We start from the raw sequence: 24,172 nt of genomic DNA on the forward strand, positions 1-24,172 counted from the left end.
TGCGACTCACACTCAGGCCTACTTGTAACTCTGGGATCTCTGGTCTCTCGCACAGGCTCACCGAGTTTCTCGCAATAGCTCCACTAGACTATGCTACACATCTCCACTCAATCTCTTGTAGCTCTTTCGTTTTACCATCCGTCATCCACCAATACGCTCCGGCTAGGTCAGAGCCTAGTCTGCTTATATATTCTGGGCTGGCTCCTCTGGCATCTAACACACATTTAAGGTGCTATCCGAGCATGCTCGAGTGTTATTCGAGTATCTTCAGCGTGCTCAGCTAATATGTTTGTCTCCCTGTGACTGCACGTTTTGCGGTGGTAGACAGACGCAACGCATGCGGGGATTGCCTAACAAACTGGCAATCCTCGCATGTGTTGCATCTCTCTACCATCACAAAACATGCAGACGCAGGGAGGCAAACATATTAGCAGAGTACTACAAGATACTTGGCTAACACTCAAGCATGCTCAGATAGCAAGTTATCCAAACATGTTCATTCAACACTACAGGTCGCAAAAAATAAGCCCTCACACAGCCCCATATCCCGAAAAATGAAAACGTTACAGGTTTCGGAAAATGAAGACAAAAGCAAAAATATATTTTCTTACAAATTTAAATTTTTTTTTCAGCACTTAAAAAAAAAAACTATACATGTTTGGTATCTGCGTACTCATACTGACCTCGGGAATCATACTGTCATGTCAGCTTTACCATATAATAAACATAATAAATAAATTAAAACAACAACAACAAAAAAGTGTAATTGCACTTTTTTTGAAATTTCAACGCACTTGGAATTTTTTTCCTGCTTTCCAGTGCATCATATGAGAAAATGAATTATGTCAGTCAAAAGTACAACTCGTCCCACAAAAAAACAAGCCCTCATACAGCTTTATTGACTGAAAAATTAAAAAGTTATGGCTCGTGGAAGAAGTGGAAGAAAAAACAACAATGAAAAAAGCGAAAAATGGCATGAAGGGGATAAAGAACCCCATGTTTGAGACAGCCATATTACTTGTAATTAATTACCGATATACCCACTATAAGAAAAAGGTTCTTTAAGCCTCTTTAAGAAACTACTCCAAAGCCTTGTTTAATAATGAAAATAAAATAGGCATATACTTCACTCTGATTTTATGACCTCAGCAAATTGCCTACTATATTATGTAGGGGGAAAAAAATACAATTGAAAGAATTCCTAAGATTTCCATTACTTCTATACAAATTGCCTCTTCAGAGAGGAAGAGGACTAGAACTCTAGTGCCAGCTATAGGAAGTAGCAATACTAAAAGTCAATATCAACCCTTTAATGAGCTTTGTCATATGACTTAGGATAAAAGCTTTAACGGGTCTGGGAGGTGGAACCTCTGAGCTACTATACAAAGGGGCAGTCCTTGTAATTAAGCGGGTGGCTCCCAGGGAAAGCGGGCAGGCAGTCACGTCAAGTGAGCAGGTGAGCGCTCCCAGGTGAGCGGGTAAGAGTCTCTGGACAGGCTGGCAGGCAGGCAGGTATCAGGCAGGTATCAGGCAGGTATCTGGCAGGTGCTTCCTGGTCCGCGGGCGGACTGATCCATAGACAGACTGGCAGGTGCTGGTAGGCAGACTGTCGGACCGCAGGATTGCAAGCAGGTAGACAGGTATCAGGCAGGTATCAGGCAGGTATATGGCAGGTGCTTCCTGGTCCGCAGGCGGACTGATCCATAGACAGACTGGCAGATGCTGGTAGGCAGACTGTCGGACCGCAGGATTGCAAGCAGGTAGACAGCACTGGAAAACAAGCTGGCAACGGGACCTGAGGGCTGAAGCAGAGTTGAAAGGCTTTGCAACAACATTGCTCGGGCACCTCCATTTTGGAGGAGGTGCCTTATATATGGTGAGATCCTTCGGCCATTGGCCGGGGACTCCTTAGGATGGCGCGCGCGTCCCCTTTAAGAGAGAGGGAGCGCGCGCGCGCGCCCTAAGCACAGTGACCGGGAAGCAGCGCGGTAGGGACGCCGACGCTACAGTACCCCCCCCTTTAGGCCCCCCCCCCCCTTTTTAGGCCAGAGAGAAATTTATCAAGGATGAGAGGGGCATGGATGTTCTCCCGGGGCTCCCACGTTCTCTCCTCAGGACCAAACCCCTTCCAATTCACTAGAAAAAAGGTCTTTCCTCTTACCCTTTTGGTGGCCAGAATGTTCTCTACCTCAAACTCGTTTTCAGCGGAAACCGGAGCAGGAGGCGTACCTGTAAACTTGGAAAAAGAGTTAAGTACAACGGGTTTGAGTAGAGATACATGGAAGGAGTTAGGGATCCGCAAGTTGGCCGGGAGTTTCAATTTATAGGCCACCGGGTTGATTTGTTTGATAACTTCCAGTGGGCCGATGAACCGAGGCCCTAACTTGTAGGAAGGAATCTTGAGCCGGACATATTTGGACGAGAGCCAGACTTTATCTCCAGGGCGGAATTGTGGCGGATCCAGACGTCTTTTGTCAGCCTGTTTTTTCATCCGCTCGAATGACTGAAGAAGTGCGGATCTGGTACTTTCCCAAATGGAGGAAAATTCGCTAACAAGAGATTCCGCAGCCGGATTGTCCACCGAGGTGGAGACAGGAAACGGGATCCGAGGATGCTGACCGTAGACTATAAAAAACGGGGATTTGGAGGAAGATTCGCTCTTGTGATTATTGTAGGAAAATTCGGCCCACGGTAAAAGATCCACCCAGTCGGAATGGTGAGCATTAACAAAGTGCCGGAGGTAACAGGTTAAAATTTGGTTGATCCACTCTACTTGACCATTGGACTGTGGGTGATAAGCAAAACAGAAGTCCAAGGTGACCCCCAGCAATTTACACATGGCTCGCCAGAAGCGAGAGGTGAACTGAACTCCTCGGTCAGATACGATGTGGAGAGGGAGACCATGAAGACGGAAAATATGATGGATAAAGTCTTTAGCCAACTCAGATGCAGACGGGAGGCCCGGCAGGGGAATGAAGTGAGCCATCTTAGAAAAGCGGTCAGCGACCACCCAAATGACCGTACAACCGGCAGAGACAGGGAGGTCCGTTATAAAGTCCATTGCTATATGCTGCCACGGGGCAGCAGGTACAGGAAGAGGCAGGAGGCGGCCGGTTGGCAGGTGTCTAGGAACCTTGTTGCGGGTGCAGGACACACAGGCTGAAACAAAGTCTATTACGTCCTTGTGCAGGGTAGGCCACCAGTAATGCCGGGTAATAAGCTGGAGGGTCTTTTTCTGACCAGCATGGCCAGCTAGCTTAGACGAATGTCCCCAGTGTAGGACCTTCTCACGATCAGGTACTGTTACGAACATCTTACCGGGTGGAAGACGATTTAGATTCACGGGGGCCACCTGCATTACTTTGGCGGGGTCGATGATGTGCTTAGGCTCCTCCTCTAGATCAGAGACCAAAAAGGATCGGGACAAGGCATCAGCTTTGATGTTTTTGTCTGCCGGGCGAAAATGAAGAATGAAATCAAAGCGGGGGAAGAACAAGGACCACCGGGCTTGGCGCGGGTTAAGTCTCTGGGCACTCTGGAGGTAAGCCAAGTTCTTGTGGTCCGTGTAAATTATTACCGCGTGAAGAGCCCCCTCGAGCAGGTAACGCCACTCCTCCAGTGCCAGCTTAATGGCTAATAATTCTCGGTCTCCTATAGAATAATTGCGCTCAGAAGAGGAGAAGAGTTTGGAGAAGAAGCCGCAGGTTACCATTCTTCCGGAAGACGACTTTTGGGTGAGTACCGCTCCGGCTCCGGAGGAGGAAGCGTCAACTTCTAGGAAGAATTGTTTGTTGCCTTCTGGACGATGCAGCACAGGGGCGGAGGAGAAAGCTTGTTTCAAGGAAAGGAAGGCCTCCTCTGCTTCGGGCGGCCATTCTTTGGGATTAGCGCCCTTACGGGTGAGCGCAGAGATAGGGGCAGTCCGGGAAGAGAAGTGCGGAATGAAGAGGCGGTAGTAGTTGGCGAAGCCCAGGAACCGCTGAATAGCCTTCAACCCCTCTGGTCGGGGCCACTTCTGGATGGCAGACAGTTTCTCAGGATCCATTCGTAGGCCGGTCTGAGAGATTATGTAGCCCAGAAACGGAAGCGAGGTCTGCTCAAAGAGGCACTTCTCATATTTTGCGTAGAGGTGGTTCTGCCTGAGCCTGAGCAGGACCTGACGAACGTCCCTCCGGTGTATGGGAAGATCCGGAGAGAAGACCAAGATGTCGTCCAGGTACACCACTACGCAGGAGTAGAGAAGGTCATGGAAGATGTCATTGACCAACTCTTGAAAGACGGCGGGAGCATTACAGAGACCGAAGGGCATTACGAGGTATTCATAGTGGCCGTCCGGGGTGTTGAATGCCGTCTTCCATTCATCTCCCTGACGGATACGGACCAGGTTATACGCCCCACGGAGATCCAGCTTGGTGAAGATTCTAGCACCCCTCAGACGGTCAAATAATTCAGGAATGAGCGGAAGGAGGTATTTATTTTTCACCGTGATCTGGTTAAGGCCTCTATAGTCTATACAGGGACGGAGTGAGCCGTCTTTCTTTTTGACGAAGAAGAAGCCTGCTCCCGCCGGGGAGGTAGATTTCCGGATAAATCCCCGGGCCAGATTCTCCTCAATATATTCAGACATGGACTGGGTTTCAGCAGCGGACAAAGGGTAAATACGCCCACGGGGAGGAGTAGCGCCGGGTATCAGGTCGATTGGGCAGTCGTATGGTCTATGAGGGGGTAATGTCTCTGCTTCTCTTTTGTTAAAGACGTCCGCATAAGACCAATAGGGAACCGGTAGGCCGGGTAGATTGGCTGGGGTAGGAGAAGGACGGGCAGGACGAACGGGAACTAAACAAGTCTTATGGTAGTCCTGCCCCCAACGAAGGACTTCTCCGGTCTGCCAATCAAGCACGGGTGCATGTCTCTGGAGCCAAGGTAGGCCTAGCAAGAGGGCATGAGAGAGTTCAGGCAGAACATGGAAGAAGATGCTCTCAGAGTGCAGCATTCCCACCTGCAGAGTTATGGATTCGGTAATGAGTTGGATGGGATGCGGTAAGAGACCCCCATCCACGGAAGCGACAGATAAGGGTACAGCCAGAGGTTTGGTGGGAATGCGGTATTTCTCTACCAGGGACTGAGAAATGAGATTTCCGGCAGCTCCAGAATCAAGTTGAGCTAGTTCGAAGTAACGGTTCTCCCCGCAGATGATAGAGACTGACAGCATCAGAGATGGAGAGGGTTTATTCTTGTCTACGACGACCTCTCTGAGCAATCCTAGACACAGGCGTTTCCCGACCTCTCCGGGCAGGAACGGATCCGGTGCTCCTTACTGCCACAGTAGAAGCAGCTCCCCTCAGCACGGCGTGATTCTTGATGGGTTTTGACCATCTTGGTCTGGTCGACCTGCATAGGCTTGGGTGAGTGCGCCTGGGGAGTAACAGAGGAAGTGACGGGATTCTGGAAGGTAGGAGCAAGGCGAGCAAACCTCCTCTCACGGGTGACCTCTTTGGTACGCTCCTGGAACCGGATGTCAATCCGGGTGGCAAGTGTTATTAAGTCGTCGAGAGTGGTAGGAATGTCCCGACCGGCAAGTTCATCTTTAATTCGACCAGATAGACCCTCCCAGAAGACGGACACCAGGGCGTCGTTATCCCAGGCAAGCTCAGAAGCAAGGGTACGGAACCGTATGGCATATTGGCTCACGGTGAGACTCCCTTGACGGAGGCGTAGCAGAGATGAGGCGGATGAGGTCTTTCATCCTGGTTCGTCGAAGACTTTCCGGAAGGCCGTGAGAAAGACTGGCAAGTTGGACACAAGGGGGTCTCCTCTCTCCCATAGAGGATTTAGCCAAGCCAGCGCCTCCCCAGTGAGATGGGACATGATGAAGGCCACTTTGGCTCGGTCGGTGGAAAACTGGTGTGCCAAAAGTTCGAAGTGCAGGGTGCACTGGTTAATGAAGCCCCATGCCTGACCGGGATCTCCACTAAAACAAGGCGGGGCGGAAAGGCGGGGACCGGTAAGGGAAGCCATGGTATTCATGGGCAGCGACGCTGCCGGGGTAGGAGTCGTGCGACTGGAAGCAGGTCCCGAAGAGGTAGTCAGTGTGTCCAGGCGGGAGTTAACATTACGCAGGTGGCTCAGGATGGACTCCTGTTGGGACCTCTGACGGGATAGTTCATGGCATAGGTCCGAGAGCGAGGGAGCTTGGGTGCCACCGGGTTCCATGGCCCGAGCAAACTGCAACGGGTCTGGGAGGTGGAACCTCTGAGCTACTATACAAAGGGGCAGTCCTTGTAAGGAAGCGGGTGGCTCCCAGGGAAAGCGGGCAGGCAGTCACGTCAAGTGACAGGGATAGTCTCTGGGTAGAATGGCAGGAGGTCACGGCGAGTGACGGGGACAGTCTCTTGACAGGCGGGTGGTCACGGCAAGTGACAGCAGGATAAAGTCTCTAGACAGGCGGGTGGTCACGGTAAGTGACGGCTAAGCCTCCAGGTAGGCTAGCAGGCGGGTAGCAGGTGAGCGCTCCCAGGTGAGCGGGTAAGAGTCTCTGGACAGGCTGGCAGGCAGGCAGGTATCAGGCAGGTATCTGGCAGATGCTTCCTGGTCCGCGGGCGGACTGATCTATAGACAGACTGGCAGGTGCTGGTAGGCAGACTGTCGGACCGCAGGATTGCAAGCAGGTAGACAGGTATCAGGCAGGTATCAGGCAGGTATCTGGCAGGTGCTTCCTGGTCCGCAGGCGGACTGATCCATAGACAGACTGGCAGATGCTGGTAGGCAGACTGTCGGACCGCAGGATTGCAAGCAGGTAGACAGCACTGGAAAACAAGCTGGCAACGGGACCTGAGGGCTGAAGCAGAGTTGAAAGGCTTTGCAACAACATTGCTCGGGAACCTCCATTTTGGAGGAGGTGCCTTATATATGGTGAGATCCTCCGGCCATTGGCCGGGGACTCCTTAGGACGGCGCGCACGTCCCCTTTAAGAGAGAGGGAGCGCGCGCGCCCTAAGCACAGTGACCGGGAAGCAGCGCGCGCTGCCAGCAGAGTGGGAGGTGGACGCCGGGCACGGAGCGGAGAGGTGAGGGGAACGGCGTCCCTGCCTAGCAGGAGGCAGGGACGCCGACACTACAAAAGCCAGAACCAGAATCTCAATTTGCAGACACTGTGTTTCTGGGTACTGCCCTTCGTCAGTGCAAAGTGTAAGATATGGTTTGGCTGGGTGAGAGGCATCAGACCTATATCCAAGGGGTAACATTTCTCCTTGCAGAAGGTGACATGTTAAGCATGTCAAGGTGAGGAGACTTTTATGCCACAATGCTACTCTGGGAAATATGCAATTTGTCTCTTCAGAGAGGAAGAGGACTAGAACTCAAGTGCCAACTATAGGAAGTAAGTCATATGACAAGGCTTGTTAAAGGGTTGATATTGACTTTTAGGATTGCTACTTCCTATAGCTGGCACTAGAGTTCTAGTCCTCTTCCTCTCTGAAGAGACAATTTGCGTCAGACACTTAACAAATTCTAAATATAAAACATTTTTATGATTTATTTATTTATTATTTATTTTATTCACTTATATAGCGCCATTAATTTCACAGTGCTTTACAGACATTATCGTCAGTGATTACCATGACCAATGTCACCACAATAGTTCTCTATTACCAATGTTATAGTTTTTCTCAGCGGATGACAGTTTCTTAGAAAAATATACACACTGAAGTCATTTACTAGGAGATACACCCTGTGACAATACAGCCCCCAGCCCCACTTCAGACACATCAACTTCTACAACAAATGGCTGAGTGACGTCAGGCTGTATAAGAATTGGCTGAGAAGCAAAACATTTCTTCAAGGTATCATAAACCTCCTGGGCCGGACTGGACCATTTGGGAAAGTCTATCCCTTTCCTGGTCATATCCATCAGAGGTTTGGCCATTACCGAAAAGTTTTTATGAATTTACAGTAGTAGTTGGCAAAACCCAAAAGCATTTGTAACGCCTTAAAGTCCTCAGGACGATCCCAATCCAGTACCGCCCAGACTTTTGCCGGTGGATGATAAGAAATAACCCAGAAAAGGGATCTCCTGAGCCGAGAACATACATTTCTCTGGTTGGACAAATAATTTATTGTCTCGGAGTATCTGTAAGACCTGCCTGACATGCATCTGATGTGACTCGAGGTTAGGAAAATAAATCAATATGTCATCAAGATAGATCACAACAAATCTACCTGCCAAGTGACTAAAAATATCATAAACAAACTGCTGAAAGACGGAGGGAACATTGGTCAACCCAAGTGGCATCACAAGGTTTTTATAGTGACCCGCAGGTTTATTGAAGGCTGTCTTCCACTCACCCCACTCCTTAATGCGAATGAGATTATATGCCACAGTGCGGTCCAGTTTAGAAAGCCATTTGGCTCCCATGATCTGATTAAAGAGGTCCGGGACGACAGTGAGAGGATATGGATCCCGGAACTTGATCCAATTAAGTTTGTGAAAATTTAGGCAAGGGCATAACCCCCCCCCTTTTTTCTTGACAAAGAAAAACCCAGCTGCAACGGGAGATGAAGAAGGTCTGATATGGCCTTTTGCCAGACTTTCAGAGAAATAGTCCTTCATGGCCTACCTCTCTGAACCAGAGATATTTTATAATCTGCTTTTTGGCAGATTGGCCCCAGGAGTAAGATTAACGGTGCAATCATAAGGACAAAGTGGAGAAAGTTCACATGAAGCTCATGCACTGCTAGCAGAAACCTGCACCGTTTCGTGTAACGGGTCTGGGAGGCGGAACCTCTGAGCTACTATACAAGGGGGCGGTCCTTGTAAGGGAGCGGGTGGCGACCAGGGAAGGCGGGCAGGCAGTCACAGCAGGTGACCGGGACAGTCTCTGGGTGAACGGACAGGAGGTCACGGCAAGTGACCGGGGCAGTCTCTGGATGAACGGGCAGGAGGTCACGGCAAGTGACCGGGGCAGGAGGTCACGGCAAGTGACCGGGGCAGTCTCTGGATGAACGGGCAGGAGGTCACGGCAAGTGACCGGGGCAGTCTCTGGATGAACGGGCAGGAGGTCACGGCAAGTGACCGGGGCAGTCTCTGGGTAAAGGGTAGGTACGACCTGTGATGGCAGAGCCTCCAGGTAGGCTAGCAGGCAGATGGTAGATGTGTGCTCCCAGTTAAGCAAGCGAGAGTCTCTGGAATGGCAGGTGGTCACAGCACGTGATGGCGGAGCCTCCAGGTAGGCTAGCAGGCAGGTAGCAGGTGTGCGCTCCCTGGTGAGCGGGCAGGAGTCTCTGGAATGGCAGGTGGTCACAGCACGTGACGGCGGAGCCTCCAGGTAGGCTAGCAAGCAGGCAGCAGATGTGCGCTCCCAGGTGAGCGGGTAAGCTGGTCCATAGACAGACTGACAGGAGTTGGGGGGCAGACCGTCGGACCTCAGGCTAGCAGGCAGGTAGCAGAAGAGCGCTCCCAGGTGAGCGGGCAAGCTGGTCCTTAGACAGACTGACAGGAGTCGGTAGGCAGACCGTCGGACCTCAGGCTAGCAGGCAGGTAAGCGGAATATCAGGCAGTAATCAGACAGCAACTGGCAAGAATCTGGCAGGTAACTGGCAACGGGACCTGAGGGCTGAAGCAGAGTAGTGAACAGTGCAACAACATTGCTCGGGCACCTCCATTTTGGAGGAGGTGCCTTATATATGGTGAAGTCCTCCGGCCATTGGCCGGGGACTCCTTAGGACGGCGCGCGCGGCCCCTTTAAGAGGGAGGGAGCGCGCGCGCGCGCACCCTAAGCACAGTGGCCGGGAAGGAGCGCGCGCTGCCAGCAGAGCGGGAGGAGGACGCCGGGCTCGGAGCAGAGGGGTGAGGGGAACAGCGTCCCTGCCTAGCAGAGGGCAGGGACGCCGGCGCTACAGTACCCCCCCCCCCTTTAGGCCCCCCCTTTTTTAGGCCAGAGAGAAATTTAGCTAGGATGAGAGGGGCATGGATGTTCTCCCGGGGCTCCCACGTTCTCTCCTCAGGACCAAACCCCCTCCAATCTACTAGAAAAAAGGTCTTCCCTCTTACCCTTTTGGTGGCCAGAATGTTCTCTACCTCAAATTCGTTTTCAGCGGAAACCGGAGCAGGAGGCGTACCTGTAGACTTGGAAAAAGAGTTAAGTACCACAGGTTTGAGGAGAGATACATGGAAGGAGTTAGGGATCCGCAAGTTGGCCGGGAGTTTCAATTTATAGGCCACCGGGTTGATCTGACTGATGACCTCCAGAGGACCGATGAACCGAGGCCCTAACTTATAGGAAGGAATCTTGAGCCGAACATACTTGGACGAGAGCCAGACCTTATCCCCTGGATGGAATTGAGGAGGATCCAGACGTTTTTTGTCAGCATGTCTTTTCATACGCTCGGATGACAGAAGGAGTGCGGATCGGGTACTCTCCCATATGGATGAAAATTTGTTAACAAGAGATTCCGCAGCTGGATTGTCCACCGAGGTGGAGACGGGAAATGGGATCCGAGGATGCTGACAGAAGACTACAAAAAACGGGGATTTTGAGGAAGATTCGCTCTCGTGATTGTTGTAAGAAAATTCGGCCCATGGCAGGAGATCCACCCAGTCTGAATGGTGGGCATTAACGAAGTGCCGGAGGTAACTGGTCAGGTTCTGATTGATCCGCTCCACTTGACCATTAGACTGTGGGTGGTAAGCGGAGGAGAAGTGCAGGGTGACGTCTAGCAGTTTACAAGTGGCTCTCCAGAAGCGTGAGGTGAACTGTACCCCACGATCCGACACGATGTGGAGGGGCAGGCCATGAAGACGGAAGATGTGGCGGATAAAGTCTTTAGCCAGCTCGGGTGCAGACGGGAGGCCTGGCAGGGGAACGAAATGAGCCATCTTGGAAAAGCGGTCAGCGACCACCCAAATGACCGTACAACCGGCAGAGACGGGGAGATCAGTTATAGAGTCCATTGCTATATGCTGCCAGGGGGCAGCAGGTACTGGGAGCGGAAGGAGGCGACCGGCTGGCAGATGTCTCGGAACCTTGTTGCGGGCGCAGGACACACAGGCAGAAACAAAGTCTATTACGTCCTTGTGCAGGGTAGGCCACCAGTAGTGCCGGGTAATAAGCTGGAGGGTCTTTTTCTGACCCGCGTGGCCAGCTAGTTTAGACGAGTGACCCCAGTGTAGGATCTTCTCCCGATCAGGTACTGATACGAACGTCTTACCGGGAGGGAGACGATTTAGACTCACGGGAGCCACCTGCATTACTCTGGCGGGATCGATGATGTGTTTCGGTTCTTCCTCGAGATCAGACACCAGAAAGGATCGGGATAAGGCGTCCGCCTTGATGTTTTTGTCAGCCGGGCGAAAATGAAGAATAAAATCAAAGCGAGCAAAAAACAAGGACCACCGAGCTTGGCGCGGGTTAAGTCTCTGGGCATGCTGAAGGTAAGCCAAGTTCTTGTGGTCAGTGTAAATTATTACCGGGTGAAGAGCCCCTTCGAGCAGGTAACGCCACTCCTCCAATGCCAGCTTGATGGCCAATAAATCTCGATCTCCAATGGAATAGTTGCGCTCAGAAGAGGAGAAGAGTTTGGAGAAGAAGCCACAAGTTACCATTCTCCCGGAAGATGATTTTTGGGTAAGTACCGCTCCGGCTCCAGAGGAGGAGGCGTCAACCTCCAGGAAGAACTGCTTGTTGCCATCTGGGCGATGCAGCACCGGGGCGGAAGAGAAGGCCTGTTTTAAGGAAAGAAAGGCCTCCTCTGCTTCGGGCGGCCACTCTCTGGGATTAGTGCCCTTACGGGTGAGCGCGGAAATTGGGGCAGTCCAGGAAGAGAAGTGCGGTATGAAGAGGCGGTAGTAGTTGGCGAAGCCCAGGAACCGCTGAATGGCCTTCAACCCCTCCGGTCGGGGCCATTTCTCGATGGCAGACAGTTTCTCTGGATCCATTCGTAGGCCGGTCTGAGAAATAATGTAGCCCAAAAACGGAAGCGAGGTCTGCTCAAAGAGGCAATTCTCATATTTAGCGAAGAGGTGATTCTGCCTGAGCCTGAGCAGGACCTGACGAACGTCTCTCCGGTGAGTCTGGAGATCCGGAGAGAAGACCAAGATGTCGTCCAGGTACACCACTACGCAGGAGTAGAGAAGGTCCCGGAAGATGTCATTGACCAACTCTTGAAAGACGGCAGGAGCGTTACAGAGACCAAAGGGCATTACCAGATATTCATAGTGGCCGTCCCGGGTGTTGAATGCAGTCTTCCATTCATCCCCTTGACGGATACGGACCAGGTTGTACGCCCCACGGAGGTCCAGTTTGGTGAAGATTCTAGCCCCCCTCAGACGATCAAATAATTCTGGAATGAGCGGAAGGGGGTATTTATTCTTCACCGTGATCTGGTTTAGGCCTCTATAGTCTATACAGGGACGGAGAGAGCCGTCCTTCTTTTTTACGAAAAAGAAGCCTGCTCCCGCCGGGGAGGTAGATTTCCGGATGAATCCCCTGGCCAAATTCTCCTCAATATATTCGGACATCGACCGGGTCTCAGCAGCGGACAATGGGTAAATACGCCCACGGGGAGGCGTAGCACCGGGTAACAGGTCGATAGGACAGTCGTATGGTCTATGAGGGGGTAATGTCTCTGCTAGAGATGAGCGTTGTTCTACTCGAACTGTTCGCCAATCTCAAATTCGAGCTGTTTTGGGCGGTGTTCGAGCCGGTCGGCGAACACGAACAATTTGAGAAAAATTCGGCTGTTCGAGGTTATGTTCGATAACTGTTCGTGCACCAAAATCATAACTGGATTTTTTCTCAGTAATGATGAAAATTAATGTTAATACGCAGTTTGAGTGTACAGCGGGGCGGGGGGAGGGGCAGGGGATGGATCTCTGCAGGAACAATGAAGATCTCCATTTTTTTTTCTCTTTCCCGCATTTGCAGTGGGGAGGTGCAATCTGTCAGCCTATCAGCAGCGCACACACGGAGCGAAGTGCTTTTTTTCACACAAGCAAGGGCATGTGTGATTGGCAGTGTATGTCACATGTCCTTGCCCTATAAGACCAAGCCATTTTCCCCGTCGCCACCATTTTCTCACTGCTGCAGCTGCGTGTTAGACGGCACCGCTGTTGCTGTGTGCGCTATACCTTGTTAATTTCAAGCCAATTTTCGCACAAATATACAGATAGCTTGGGAGTAGGGAATAGTTGTGATTGCAGTCCTTTTAAGGACTAGGTTACAGCATTTCCTACGACTTTTATCAGGCAGGTCTGTGCTCTTAAATAGATAGATTGTGGGAGTAAAGACTAATTGTAATTGGAGTCCTTTTCAGGACTAGGTTACATCAGTTCCTATCAGTTTTTGCCAGGCAGGTCTGTGCCAGTGCTGTGCAAGTTTTTTTCACAGCATTTGGCTGAATCTAGCAAAGCTAATCCTTTTTGGCCTATTGCAGAGTGTGTTAGTCAGTGGAGTAGCCTATCTGTGTTGCAAGATATACCACCTGTGTATAGAATACCAATGTTTTTACTGCACCTAGTGAAGTAAAATCTTTTGGGCATAGCATCATTCTATTAGTCCATCTATACTGACCTCCATCAGGTTGCAAACTGAATATAATTTTTTTCTGCATCTAGCTCTGAAAAAATATTTGGGCTTCTAGCGGTGTGTGGGACTTGGTCTATTAGTCCATCTATACTGACCTCCATCAGGTTGCAAATTAAAAATAATTTTTTTCTGCATCTAGCTCTGAAAAAATATTTGGGCTTCTAGCAGTGTGTGGGACTTGGTCTATTAGTCCATCTATACTGACCTCCATCAGGTTGCAAATTAAAAATAATTTTTTTCTGCATCTAGCTCTGAAAAAATATTTGGGCTTCTAGCAGTGTGTGGGACTTGGTCTATTAGTCCATCTATACTGACCTCCATCAGGTTGCAAATTAAAAATAATTTTTTTCTTCATTTATCTCTGAAAAAATATTTGGGCTTCTAGCAGCGTGTGGGATTTGTTCTATTAGTCCATCTATACTGACCTCCATCAGGTTGCAAATTAAAAATAATTTTTTTCTGCATCTAGCTCTGAAAAAATATTTGGGCTTCTAGCAGTGTGTGGGACTTGGTCTATTAGTCCATCTATACTGAGCTTCATCAGGTTGCAAATTAAAAATAATTTTTTTCTGCATCTAGCTCTGAAAAAATATTTGGGCTTCTAGCGGTGTGTGGGACTTGGTCTATTAGTCCATGTATACTGACCTCCATCAGGTTGCAAATTAAAAATAATTTTTTTCTGCATCTAGCTCTGAAAAAATATTTGGGCTTCTAGCAGTGTGTGGGACTTGGTCCATTAGTCCATCTATACTGACCTCCATCAGGTTGCAAATTAAAAATAATTTTTTTCTGCATCTAGCTCTGAAAAAATATTTGGGCTTCTAGCAGTGTGTGGGACTTGGTCTATTAGTCCATCTATACTGACCTCCATCAGGTTGCAAATTGAATAAAAAAAATTTCTGCATCTAGCTCTGAAAAAATATTTGGGCTTCTAGCAGTGTGTGGGACTTGGTCTATTAGTCCATCTATACTGACCTCCATCAGGTTGCAAATTAAAAATAATTTTTTTCTGCATCTAGCTCTGAAAAAATATTTGGGCTTCTAGCGGTGTGTGGGACTTGGTCTATTAGTCCATCTATACTGACCTCCATCAGGTTGCAAATTAAAAATAATTTTTTTCTGCATCTAGCCCAGCCAATAGTTTTGGCCTAATACCACAGTTTGGCCACTCAGCTCTGCTCGGTTACCATCCATTGTTTTTTTGTGCAAACAACTCCAGAGTTGTGAGTTAGTTAACCACCAAAATGAGTGGAAAAAGGCCTGCTGCTGGTGGAAAGGGGAATAGGCGTGTTGGGAAGGGGAAAAAAGGTTGTGTCCGTGGGGTAGGTGCAGAAGAAAGACCATCTTCCAGCCAAACTAAAATGTCTACTTCTTTTAGCGGACAATGTGATAAGATCCCTTTCTTACGGCCACGCCAATCGCTACAAATTCCAGATGAGGCACAAAAACAGCAGGTGCTTCAACGGATATCAAGTGCTCCTTTAAGTGGGCTCTCCTCCACATCAACTTCAACATCACAAATACTCCAGTCCTCAAAGGTGTCACCCAAATCGCACTTGCTTCTTCACAGCTCCCAAATCTCCAGCTGCCCGTCTGAGTATGAGGTAGAAAAGATGGTTGAGTCTGCAGAGCTGTTTACTCATACTATAGCCTGGGAATCAGAGGTCGACTCCAGCGCTTCTGTGAATCCAGACGAGGAAATGATCTGCACTGATGCCCAGAATCTTTATGAGTCGGATCCAGGACCAGACGCAGAAGGTTCTGACCATAATGTAGACCCTCATTCCCAAACTGTAACTCCTGTTGGTGGAGACAATGAGGAAGACGATGATAAGACTCAAATACCTGATTGGAGCGACAACTTTAGTTTTTTGTCAGGGCAGGAACAGGTTGGCTCTGAGGACGACGGGTGTGATAACGCACAGGGTGATGATGATGAGGTCGGAGATCCCACTTACTGTCAACCCACAGTCAGCCAAGAGATGAGGTCAGCAGAGGAGGTGGAGGAAGATGCTAGTGACGACGAGGTCAGGTTGCGCCTTCCTGGACAGAGACTTAGTACTGGAAGCACGTCAACAACTGCATCCTCAAACACAACTCTGCCTCTCACCACAAGTCGTGGTGGCTCTTCAGGTCGCATGGGTGCTAAGCCTTGCATAGCCTGGGCATTTTTTCAGATCGATAAAGATGACCCAACTCGTGTTATCTGTAACATTTGTCAGCAAAAGCTAAGTAGAGGCCAAAAAATACATAGTTTGAGTACTTCATGCATGAACCGGCACATGGACATGAAGCATAAGTTGCAGTGGGAAGCTCAGTGTGCTACAATGCGGCCTAGCCGGCCGGGCCAATCACCGTCTGCCATATCTTGTGCATCCGCGGCCTCTTCATCCTCTGTGACTGGGGGGACAGCAGTCACACCTGTTTTGGGGCGCAGACCTGCCACCTCTTTACCCGCAACAGCCAGCGTGATTGGCAGGTCATCATTTTCTTTGGAGGTGGTAACACCAGCTGGTGTTGAGCGCTGTCCGACATCGATAGCACCACCTTTGGATCAAGGCAACCTAACATGTCCGCCTGCATCTTCCTCACAGACCGGCAGTTTGCCGGGGACACCCTTATCAACCCCGTCTAAGCACAATAGCCAGCCCTCGGTCCCTCAGATGTGGACAAGTAAAAGACCATTTCCTCCTAGCCATGAGAAAGCTAAGAGGTTGAATTTCACCATCTGCAAGCTCTTGGCTACAGAAATGCTGCCTTTCCGCCTGGTGGACACAGAGGATTTTCGAGACCTTATGTCCGTCGCAGTGCCCCAGTACCAGATGCCCAGTCGGCACTACTTCTCAAAGAAAGGTGTGCCTGCGCTCCACCAGCATGTCGCACACAACATCACCGCTTCTTTGAGAAACTCTGTGTGTGACAGGGTGCATTTCACCACAGACACTTGGACGAGTAGGCATGGACAGGGGCGTTACATGTCGCTGACTGGGCACTGGGTAACTATGGTGACAGCAGGACAAGGGGCTGCTGTCCAAGTCTTGCCGTCCCCACGAGTTGTGCGTCAATCCTCTTTATGTCAAAGTTCCTCCACTGCTTCTGCCTCCTCAACCTCCTCTCGGTCTTCCACCTGCACCCAAAGCCTGTCTGGTCATGCCACAAGCTTTCTAACTGCGCAGAAGGGATCCTGCACACCTCCTTACTATGCTGGCAGTAGGGCTCAACGTCATCAGGCGGTTTTTACATTGAAATGTCTGGGAAATGTGAGTCACACAGCTGAGGAGTTGTGGTCAGCTCTGGAGAACCAATTTCATGAATGGTTGTCTCCACTGGACCTGAAACCAGGGAAGGCCGTGTGCGACAATGCTGCAAACCTGGGTGCGGCCCTTCGCCGGGGCAATGTCACACACGTGCCTTGTATGGCTCACGTGTTGAACCTGGTTGTCCAGCAATTTTTAGCCCACTATCCCAGACTAGATGGCCTTCTGCAGAAGGCACGGTCGCTGTGTGCTCACTTCCGCCGTTCGCATCCCGCAGCTCAGCGACTTACATCTCTACAGAAGTCGTTGGGCCTGCCACTTCACCGGCTAAAATGCGATGTGCCTACCCGGTGGAATTCAACTCTGCACATGTTGCAGCGACTGTGGCAGCACCGACAAGCCCTGGTGCAATACGTTCTGACGTATAGCCTGGGCCAACGAGATTCAGAGGTGGGGCAAATCACGCTGGAGGAGTGGTCTCAGATCAGGAACCTATGCACCCTTCTGCACAGTTTTGAAATGGCGACGAAGATGTTTAGTGCTGACGATGCCATTATCAGCATGACTATTCCGGTGATTTACATGCTGGAGCACATGTTAAACAGAATTCGGAGTCAGGTGGTGGCACAAGAGGAGGTGGAGGAAGTAGAGGAGGAGGAGTTGTATGCGGAAGGGCTAACATCTGCAAGGTCCAGACGGTCGGCAGCACCAAGGCGGCAGGCATGTGAGGGTGGGGGAGATGGTTTTACCAGGGCGCATGGTAGCAGCCAAACTAGTGAGGAAGGTGCAGGAGCCCAGGAAGAAGTGGAGGACGAACTGATGGAAGACTCATCAGATGAGGGAGACCTTGATCACATTTCTGTTGTGCGAGGTTGGGGGGAGAGGACAGAGGAAGGAAGCATGATTGTTACCTCGCCACCAACACAACAGGGACTTGGTGCTCCTGGATGCGCAACACACATGAGTGCCTTCTTGCTGCACTACCTGCAACATGACCCTCGAATTGTGAGAATTAGAAATAATCCTGACTACTGGGTTGCCACACTGTTAGATCCCCGGTACAAAAGTAAATTTGCAGAAATTATTCCTGCCATAGAAAGGGATGCACGCATGCAGGAGTATCAGCAGAGACTGTTGCAGAATCTTACATGTGCTTTTCCACAAAATACCAGTGCTGCACGTAGTGAATCTCACAGTTCCAACTTGCCAACCGTGGGACCGTCAAGTGTTCAGCACTCAAACCGTAACAGAACCACAGTATCTGCTGGTAACATCAATTTTGCGGAATCATTTCACCACTTTTTTAGCCCATCCTTTGCAAGGCCACAGGAGACAAGAAGTCTGACACATAGTCAACGCCTAGAGACGATGGTACAGGAGTATCTCCAAGTAAACATTGAAGCCACGACTGTGTCACTGGACCCTTGCTCTTTTTGGGCTTCCAATCTGGATAAATGGCCAGAGCTAGCCACTTACGCCTTGGAGATCTTGTCATGCCCCGCAGCCAGCGTTCTGTCTGAACGTGTGTTCAGCGCTGCTGGTGGTGTGCTGACAGATAAGCGCACGCAGCTCTCCACTGATAATGTAGACAGACTCACGTTCATAAAGATGAACAAATCATGGATCCGAAACGACTTTTCTACCCCTGTGTCATCCTGGGGAGAGTAAAAGCTTGATGATTGGTTAAAATCACCCTACCAACCGTTTTAAGCTTTCAAATTACTAATCATGTTTATCTGTATCTTGACTGGAAAATAATTTGGGCTTTGTAGCAGTGTGCAGCACTGATCCTATTAGGCCATCTATAATAAGCTTCACCAGATTTAAAATTAAAAATAATTTTTAGCTGCATCTAGCCCGGAAAATAATTTTGGGGCTCCGAGATGCGCTAGACACATAAGTGCCTTCTTGCTGCACTACCTGCAGCATGACCCTCATATTGTCAGAATTCGAAGTAATCATGACTACTGGGTTGCCACACTCTTAGATCCCCCAAACTTTTCGATCAACCTTTTCATTTTAATAAAGACCAAAAAAATGGTCATTTTTGAAATTATAAGCATTAGCAGGTTGTTAGAAACTGAAATCAAACAGTTTTCAACTCAAAACTTTATTCTAGGTGATGTTACATTTTCACATAGGACCCCTTGTTCGAAAGGAGCTTCTGAACTCTCTCGTCCATTGAATTTGTCAGGTTTTGGATGGTTTCTGCTTCAGTTGTTTTGCATGAGGACAGAATACCCTCCCAGAGCTGTTGCTTAGATGTGAACTGCCTCCCGCCATCATAGACACTCCTTTTAATGATGCTCCAAAGGTTCTGAATGGGGTAGAGGTCAGGGGAGCATGGGGGTCACACCATAAGTTTGTCCCCTTTTATGCCCATATCAGCCAGAGATGCAGATGTTTTATGTGCAGCATGAGATGGTGCATTATCATGCAGAAAAATGATCTTGCTGTGAAATACACGGTTCTTCTTCTTGAACCATGGCAGGAAGTGCTGTTTGAGAAAATCCACATACATTATGGAGTTCATCTTTAGCGCCTTCAGGGATCCTAAAGGGACCGACAATCTCTCTCCCCATGATTCCAGCCCAAAACATTACTCCACCTCCTCCTTGTTGGCGCTGTAGCCGTGTTTGCGTGGGGTGTCCATCAACCAGCCATCCTCCACTCCATTCATCTGGACCATCGAGCGCTGCACGGCACTCATCCGTGAACAAAACAGTTTTGAAATCAGTCTTCATGTAATGTTTGGCCCACTGGAGCCGTTTCTGCTTGTGTGAAGTGGATAGAGGAGGTCGACAGGATGGCATATGCACAGCTGCAAACCTCTGAAGGACCCTGCATCTTGTTGTTCGGGGGACGTTGGAGGCACAAGCAGCTTCAAAAACTTGTCTGCTGCTATGACAAGGCTTTTTTGCCGCTGCTGTTTCAACCTGACGTAATTGCCTGTAGGAAAGAGTCCTCAATTTGCCCTAATCAGCACGCACACGTGTGTACTGTGAATCAGCTACATACTTCTTGATTGCCAAGACACTTCATCCTGATCATCGCACAATGTTGATTGTAGTCATGCCTTGACCTAAACACTCCACAATTTGTTGCTTCTCAGCAGCCGACACATCCTTTTTCTTTCCCATTTTGGCAGAAAATGTAGGCTGCTTAATAATGTGAGAGAGCCTTCTTAAGTAGTCTTGCCTTTCATTGGACACACCTGCCAAACTAATTAGCACAGGTGTCTGCAATTGCTTACAGTGATATAAAGAGCCCTGACACACATCACCATCAATGAGTTTAACTGACAAACAAACAAATTCTTCCCTTATCACTCCTAAACACTTTTTGCATAATAATTTGGAACGCGGTGTACATGTGCTTTTCCACAAAACACCAGTGGTTCACGTAGTGAATCTTACAGTTCTAACTTGCCAACCGTGGTCTGTATGGAATTGTTCAATAAAGGGCCCAAAATTAAGATAACATAGATGGGAGAGGTCTCTATGAATAGGAAGTCCTAAGTATTTGATACCCTGTGAGGGCCAGGCAAAGGGAAAGTTGGACTGGATGGAATCCTATATGGATTTAGGGAGGGAGACATCGAGGGCCTCAGACTTCGCTGCACTGATTTTAAAATTTTACCATGTAACAAAGTGATCTATTTCAGCCATAACAGCAGGGATGGATATATGTGATTGAGTGATATATACTAGGACATCATCAGCAAATAGAGAGCACTTGTACTCGGTGCCTCCCACCTCAATCCACCTAATATTGGGGTTATGGCGAATTGATGAGAGCAGGTGCTCCGTCACTAGGATGTATAAGAGAGGGGACAGAGGACATCCCTGCCTTGTCCCATTGGTGATTGTGAAAGGTGATGAAAATGTTCTGACGCACCCCCTGGGCCTTGGGACACCCGGAGCCGGACACTTTTTGGTGGATGCTGGTGGTTGTAGTCTTCGTGGCGGCGATCCGGTTCCGTGGCTCAGGGCGGTCAAACCAGTGGCGGAACTATTTATGTGGTTTTGATGTTTAAATGTCCGACTACGCCACCCGTGGATTGCGGTCAGAGTGAACCGCTGCTACAGGGCAGACCGCTAAGGCTGGTGTTGTGGGTGCAGCAGAGCGTAGCATAACTCCCCACGGGAGGAGTATAGCCTCAGGGCAGTGTATGCGGAGGATGGGGGTGATGGTGCAGGGCAGCAGCAGTAACGACACGGAGTCAGTGATGCAGTTCAGGGCCTTTACTCACAGTTCTTATTATCCAGACCACGTCTGCAGGTAACGGCTGCCCACGTCGTACTGTGCTCACCAGGTGAGGGGCTCAGACAACTCCCAGATAACTTTGGAGCGCTTCACAGGACCCCCTTTGTGTGTCCTTTGTCTGGCCTTTCTTACCAACACTTCTGTCCGGCTGCCTCGGGCCTCCTCTTGGTAAACTTGGCGCCAGTTTCCCTGACCCTATGTGGTGCCTTCCTAGCGGGTGGAGCAAGGGGCTGCGCCACATAAAATGTCAGAGCCTCCGGTTTCTAGCTGAGGGTCGTTTCCTGCCTCCACTAGTTCGGGGACCGGTCTCCCCCTTTGGCCTGACCCCTCCACGCAGGTGGATTCGGGCGTGCGGTGGCGACTCGCCTGTCCGCACCCCTGGGATCCCTTCATTCCTCGTTCCTGGAGCCTTCTCCGCTCCTCTTCCTTCCTTCTCCCTCTTGCAGGCCTGGGCCTCTGTTACTAGGCCCGCCTCCGGAGCAGAGCTCATGCAGAGCCCCTGCTCCCTGCCACTTCTGCTCAGACTTCTCTGCACTGAACTAAGATGGTGCCCACCTTTTATACTCCCTTCTCAATGCACCCAGGAACTGCTTCCTCCCTGCTCGTGCACTGCAGGGTTCCCCTTCCTCAGTGTTCCCTCCCCCCACTCCAGCCAGGGACAGGGACTGTCGTGCCCATCTCAGGGGCATATTGGTCGCCCTGCCCCACGGCAATGTGGTGTAATGCATGCAGGTGTCGGGTCCTGATCCACACTCCATCCTTATCTGAGAGTGAGATATCACACCTCTGGGTGAGGTGCAATACGTCTGTAGCAACCGAGCCCTCGGTGCTACAGTTCCATTTATCTTCAGCCTAGGTGACGTATTGTGATACAGGGCCGTGATTTTGGCTATAAAAGGGTCCCCTAGACCCCTACCCCAAGCTTTTTAAGAGAATCATATATGGCGTGCCAGGAGACTCTATGGAATGCTTTCTCAGCATCCAACGAGAGTATCTACTTACAAATTTTTAACTGCATCTAGCCCAGGAAATACTTTGTGCCTAGTAGCAGTGTCTGCTAGTCAGCGGATTATCCCGGCTGTTAAGCAAGCTACACCACCTGTAGTTTGGACACTTAATTTTTTCAAAGGAAATGCTTCGGGACCACGGGATACTTAGTGAAGAGCATCAGGAGGCACCCCAAGGCATAGGGGCTGGGACTGGCACTAGGATGCCTTGCGGTGGACAGCCGAGCTCGATCCTTATAAAAGCTTTTTAACTGCAGCAGCTTTAGTGGACGCTACTGGAGCTGGAATTACGCGGCTGCTGGCATGAGACTTGCCCTCCAATAGATCCTTGTAAATGGATTTAAAGTGTATTCATTCAAATTAGAGGGACAATTTAAATTAAAAAGCTTAGAGCTGCCTCCACCACAGGGGGGCTCTCTCGACCCACCAGCGGACAGGCACCAGTATTGGGAGAGGGGGGCTGGCCGTCAGGGTTCACCGCGGCTCTGGCACAAACCCGGCGACACGGAGGTGGCACGGGCAGGAGCGGACTGGCCGTCTCGGCTTCTCACTTTTTGGATTTTAGAAGGGCATGACATGCCTATATCTGTGTCTCCCCCTCCTTTTACTCCTCCACCTCTTTTCTTTTCGCATGACTATATGTACTTGTCACTTTTCCATGTGTTAGTTGTGTCTTCTGAGCAGTTTGTCAGCTTTTGGACACCTTTGAAGGTGTTTTCTATGTGTTTCTATGTGTTTTTGTTTGCCTGCCATTGGTTTTAACGGTGTTCGAAGGTGTTCGACGAACAGTTCGACGAACAGTTCGGCGAACACACGGGTGTTCGACGAACCGAACCGAACTCGAACACTACGGGGGTGGCTCAACACTAGTCTCTGCCTCCTTTTTATTAAAGACATCAGCAAATGACCAATAGGGAATCGGAAGTCCAGGTAGATTAGTTGGGGTAGGAGAAGGACGGGCGGGATGAACAGGAACCAAACAAGTCTTATGACAGTCCTGTCCCCAGCGAAGGACTTCTCCGGTCTGCCAGTCAAGCACGGGTGCATGTCTCTGGAGCCAAGGTAGACCTAGTAAGAGGGCGTGAGAGAGTCCAGGCAGAACATGAAAAGAGATGCTCTCAGAATGCAGCATTCCCACGGATTCGGTGATGAGTTGGATGGGACGTGGTAAGAGGCCCCCATCCACAGCAGCGACAGATAATGGTATAGCCAGAGGTTTGGTGGGAATGCGGTATTTTTCTACCAGGGCCTGTGAAATAAGATTTCCGGCCGCTCCAGAGTCAAGTTGGGCTAGTTCGAAAAAACGATTCTCCCCGCAGATAATTGAGACTGACAGCAGCAGAGATGGAGAGGATTTATTCTTGTCTAGGTCGACCTCTCTGAGCGAACCTAGACACAGGCGTTTCCCGTCCTCTCCGGGCAGGTACGGATCCGGTGCTCCTTACTGCCACAGTAGAAGCAGCTCCCCTCGGCACGGCGTAAGTCCTGACGGGTTTTGACCATCTTGGTCTGGTCGACCTGCATAGGCTCAGGAGAGTGTACCTGGGGAGAAACGGAGGGAGTGACGGATTTCTGAAAAGTAGGAGCTAGACGTGGAAACCTCCTCTCACGGGTGACTTCTTTGGCACGCTCCTGAAACCGTAGGTCAATCCGGGTGGCAAGAGTTATTAGGTCATCGAGAGTGGTAGGAATGTCTCGACCGGCAAGTTTATCTTTAATACGGCCGGACAGACCCTCCCAGAAGACAGATACCAGAGCGTCGTTATCCCAGGCCAGCTCCGAGGCAAGGGTACGGAACCGTATGGCATATTGGCCCGCGGTGAGACTTCCCTGACGGAGGCGTAGCAGAGATGATGCGGATGAGGTCTTCCGTCCAGGTTCGTCGAAGACTTTCCGGAAAGCCGTGAGAAAGGCAGGCAAGTCGGACACCAGGGGGTCTCCTCTCTCCCATAGAGGATTTAGCCAGGCCAGGGCCTCCCCGGTGAGATGGGCCATGATGAAGGCAATTTTGGCCCAGTCGGAGTTAAACTGGTGGGACAGGAGTTCAAAGTGCAGGGTGCACT

The 24,172-nt window shown here is 50.1% G+C and overlaps 1 protein-coding gene across 1 annotated transcript in view; it reads right to left on the reverse strand.

Annotated features, from left to right (window-relative positions):
- The window catches only part of GSG1 (germ cell associated 1), a 70,040-nt gene that overhangs the window by 26,165 nt on the left and 19,703 nt on the right, over positions 1-24,172 (reverse strand). The gene's annotated exons all lie outside the window — the stretch shown is intronic.

The sequence above is a fragment of the Phyllobates terribilis genome, unplaced genomic scaffold (genome assembly GCF_046119375.1).
Source record: "Phyllobates terribilis strain yellow unplaced genomic scaffold, ASM4611937v1 Scaffold_8__6_contigs__length_399053987, whole genome shotgun sequence".
NCBI classification, from domain to species: Eukaryota; Metazoa; Chordata; class Amphibia; order Anura; family Dendrobatidae; genus Phyllobates; species Phyllobates terribilis.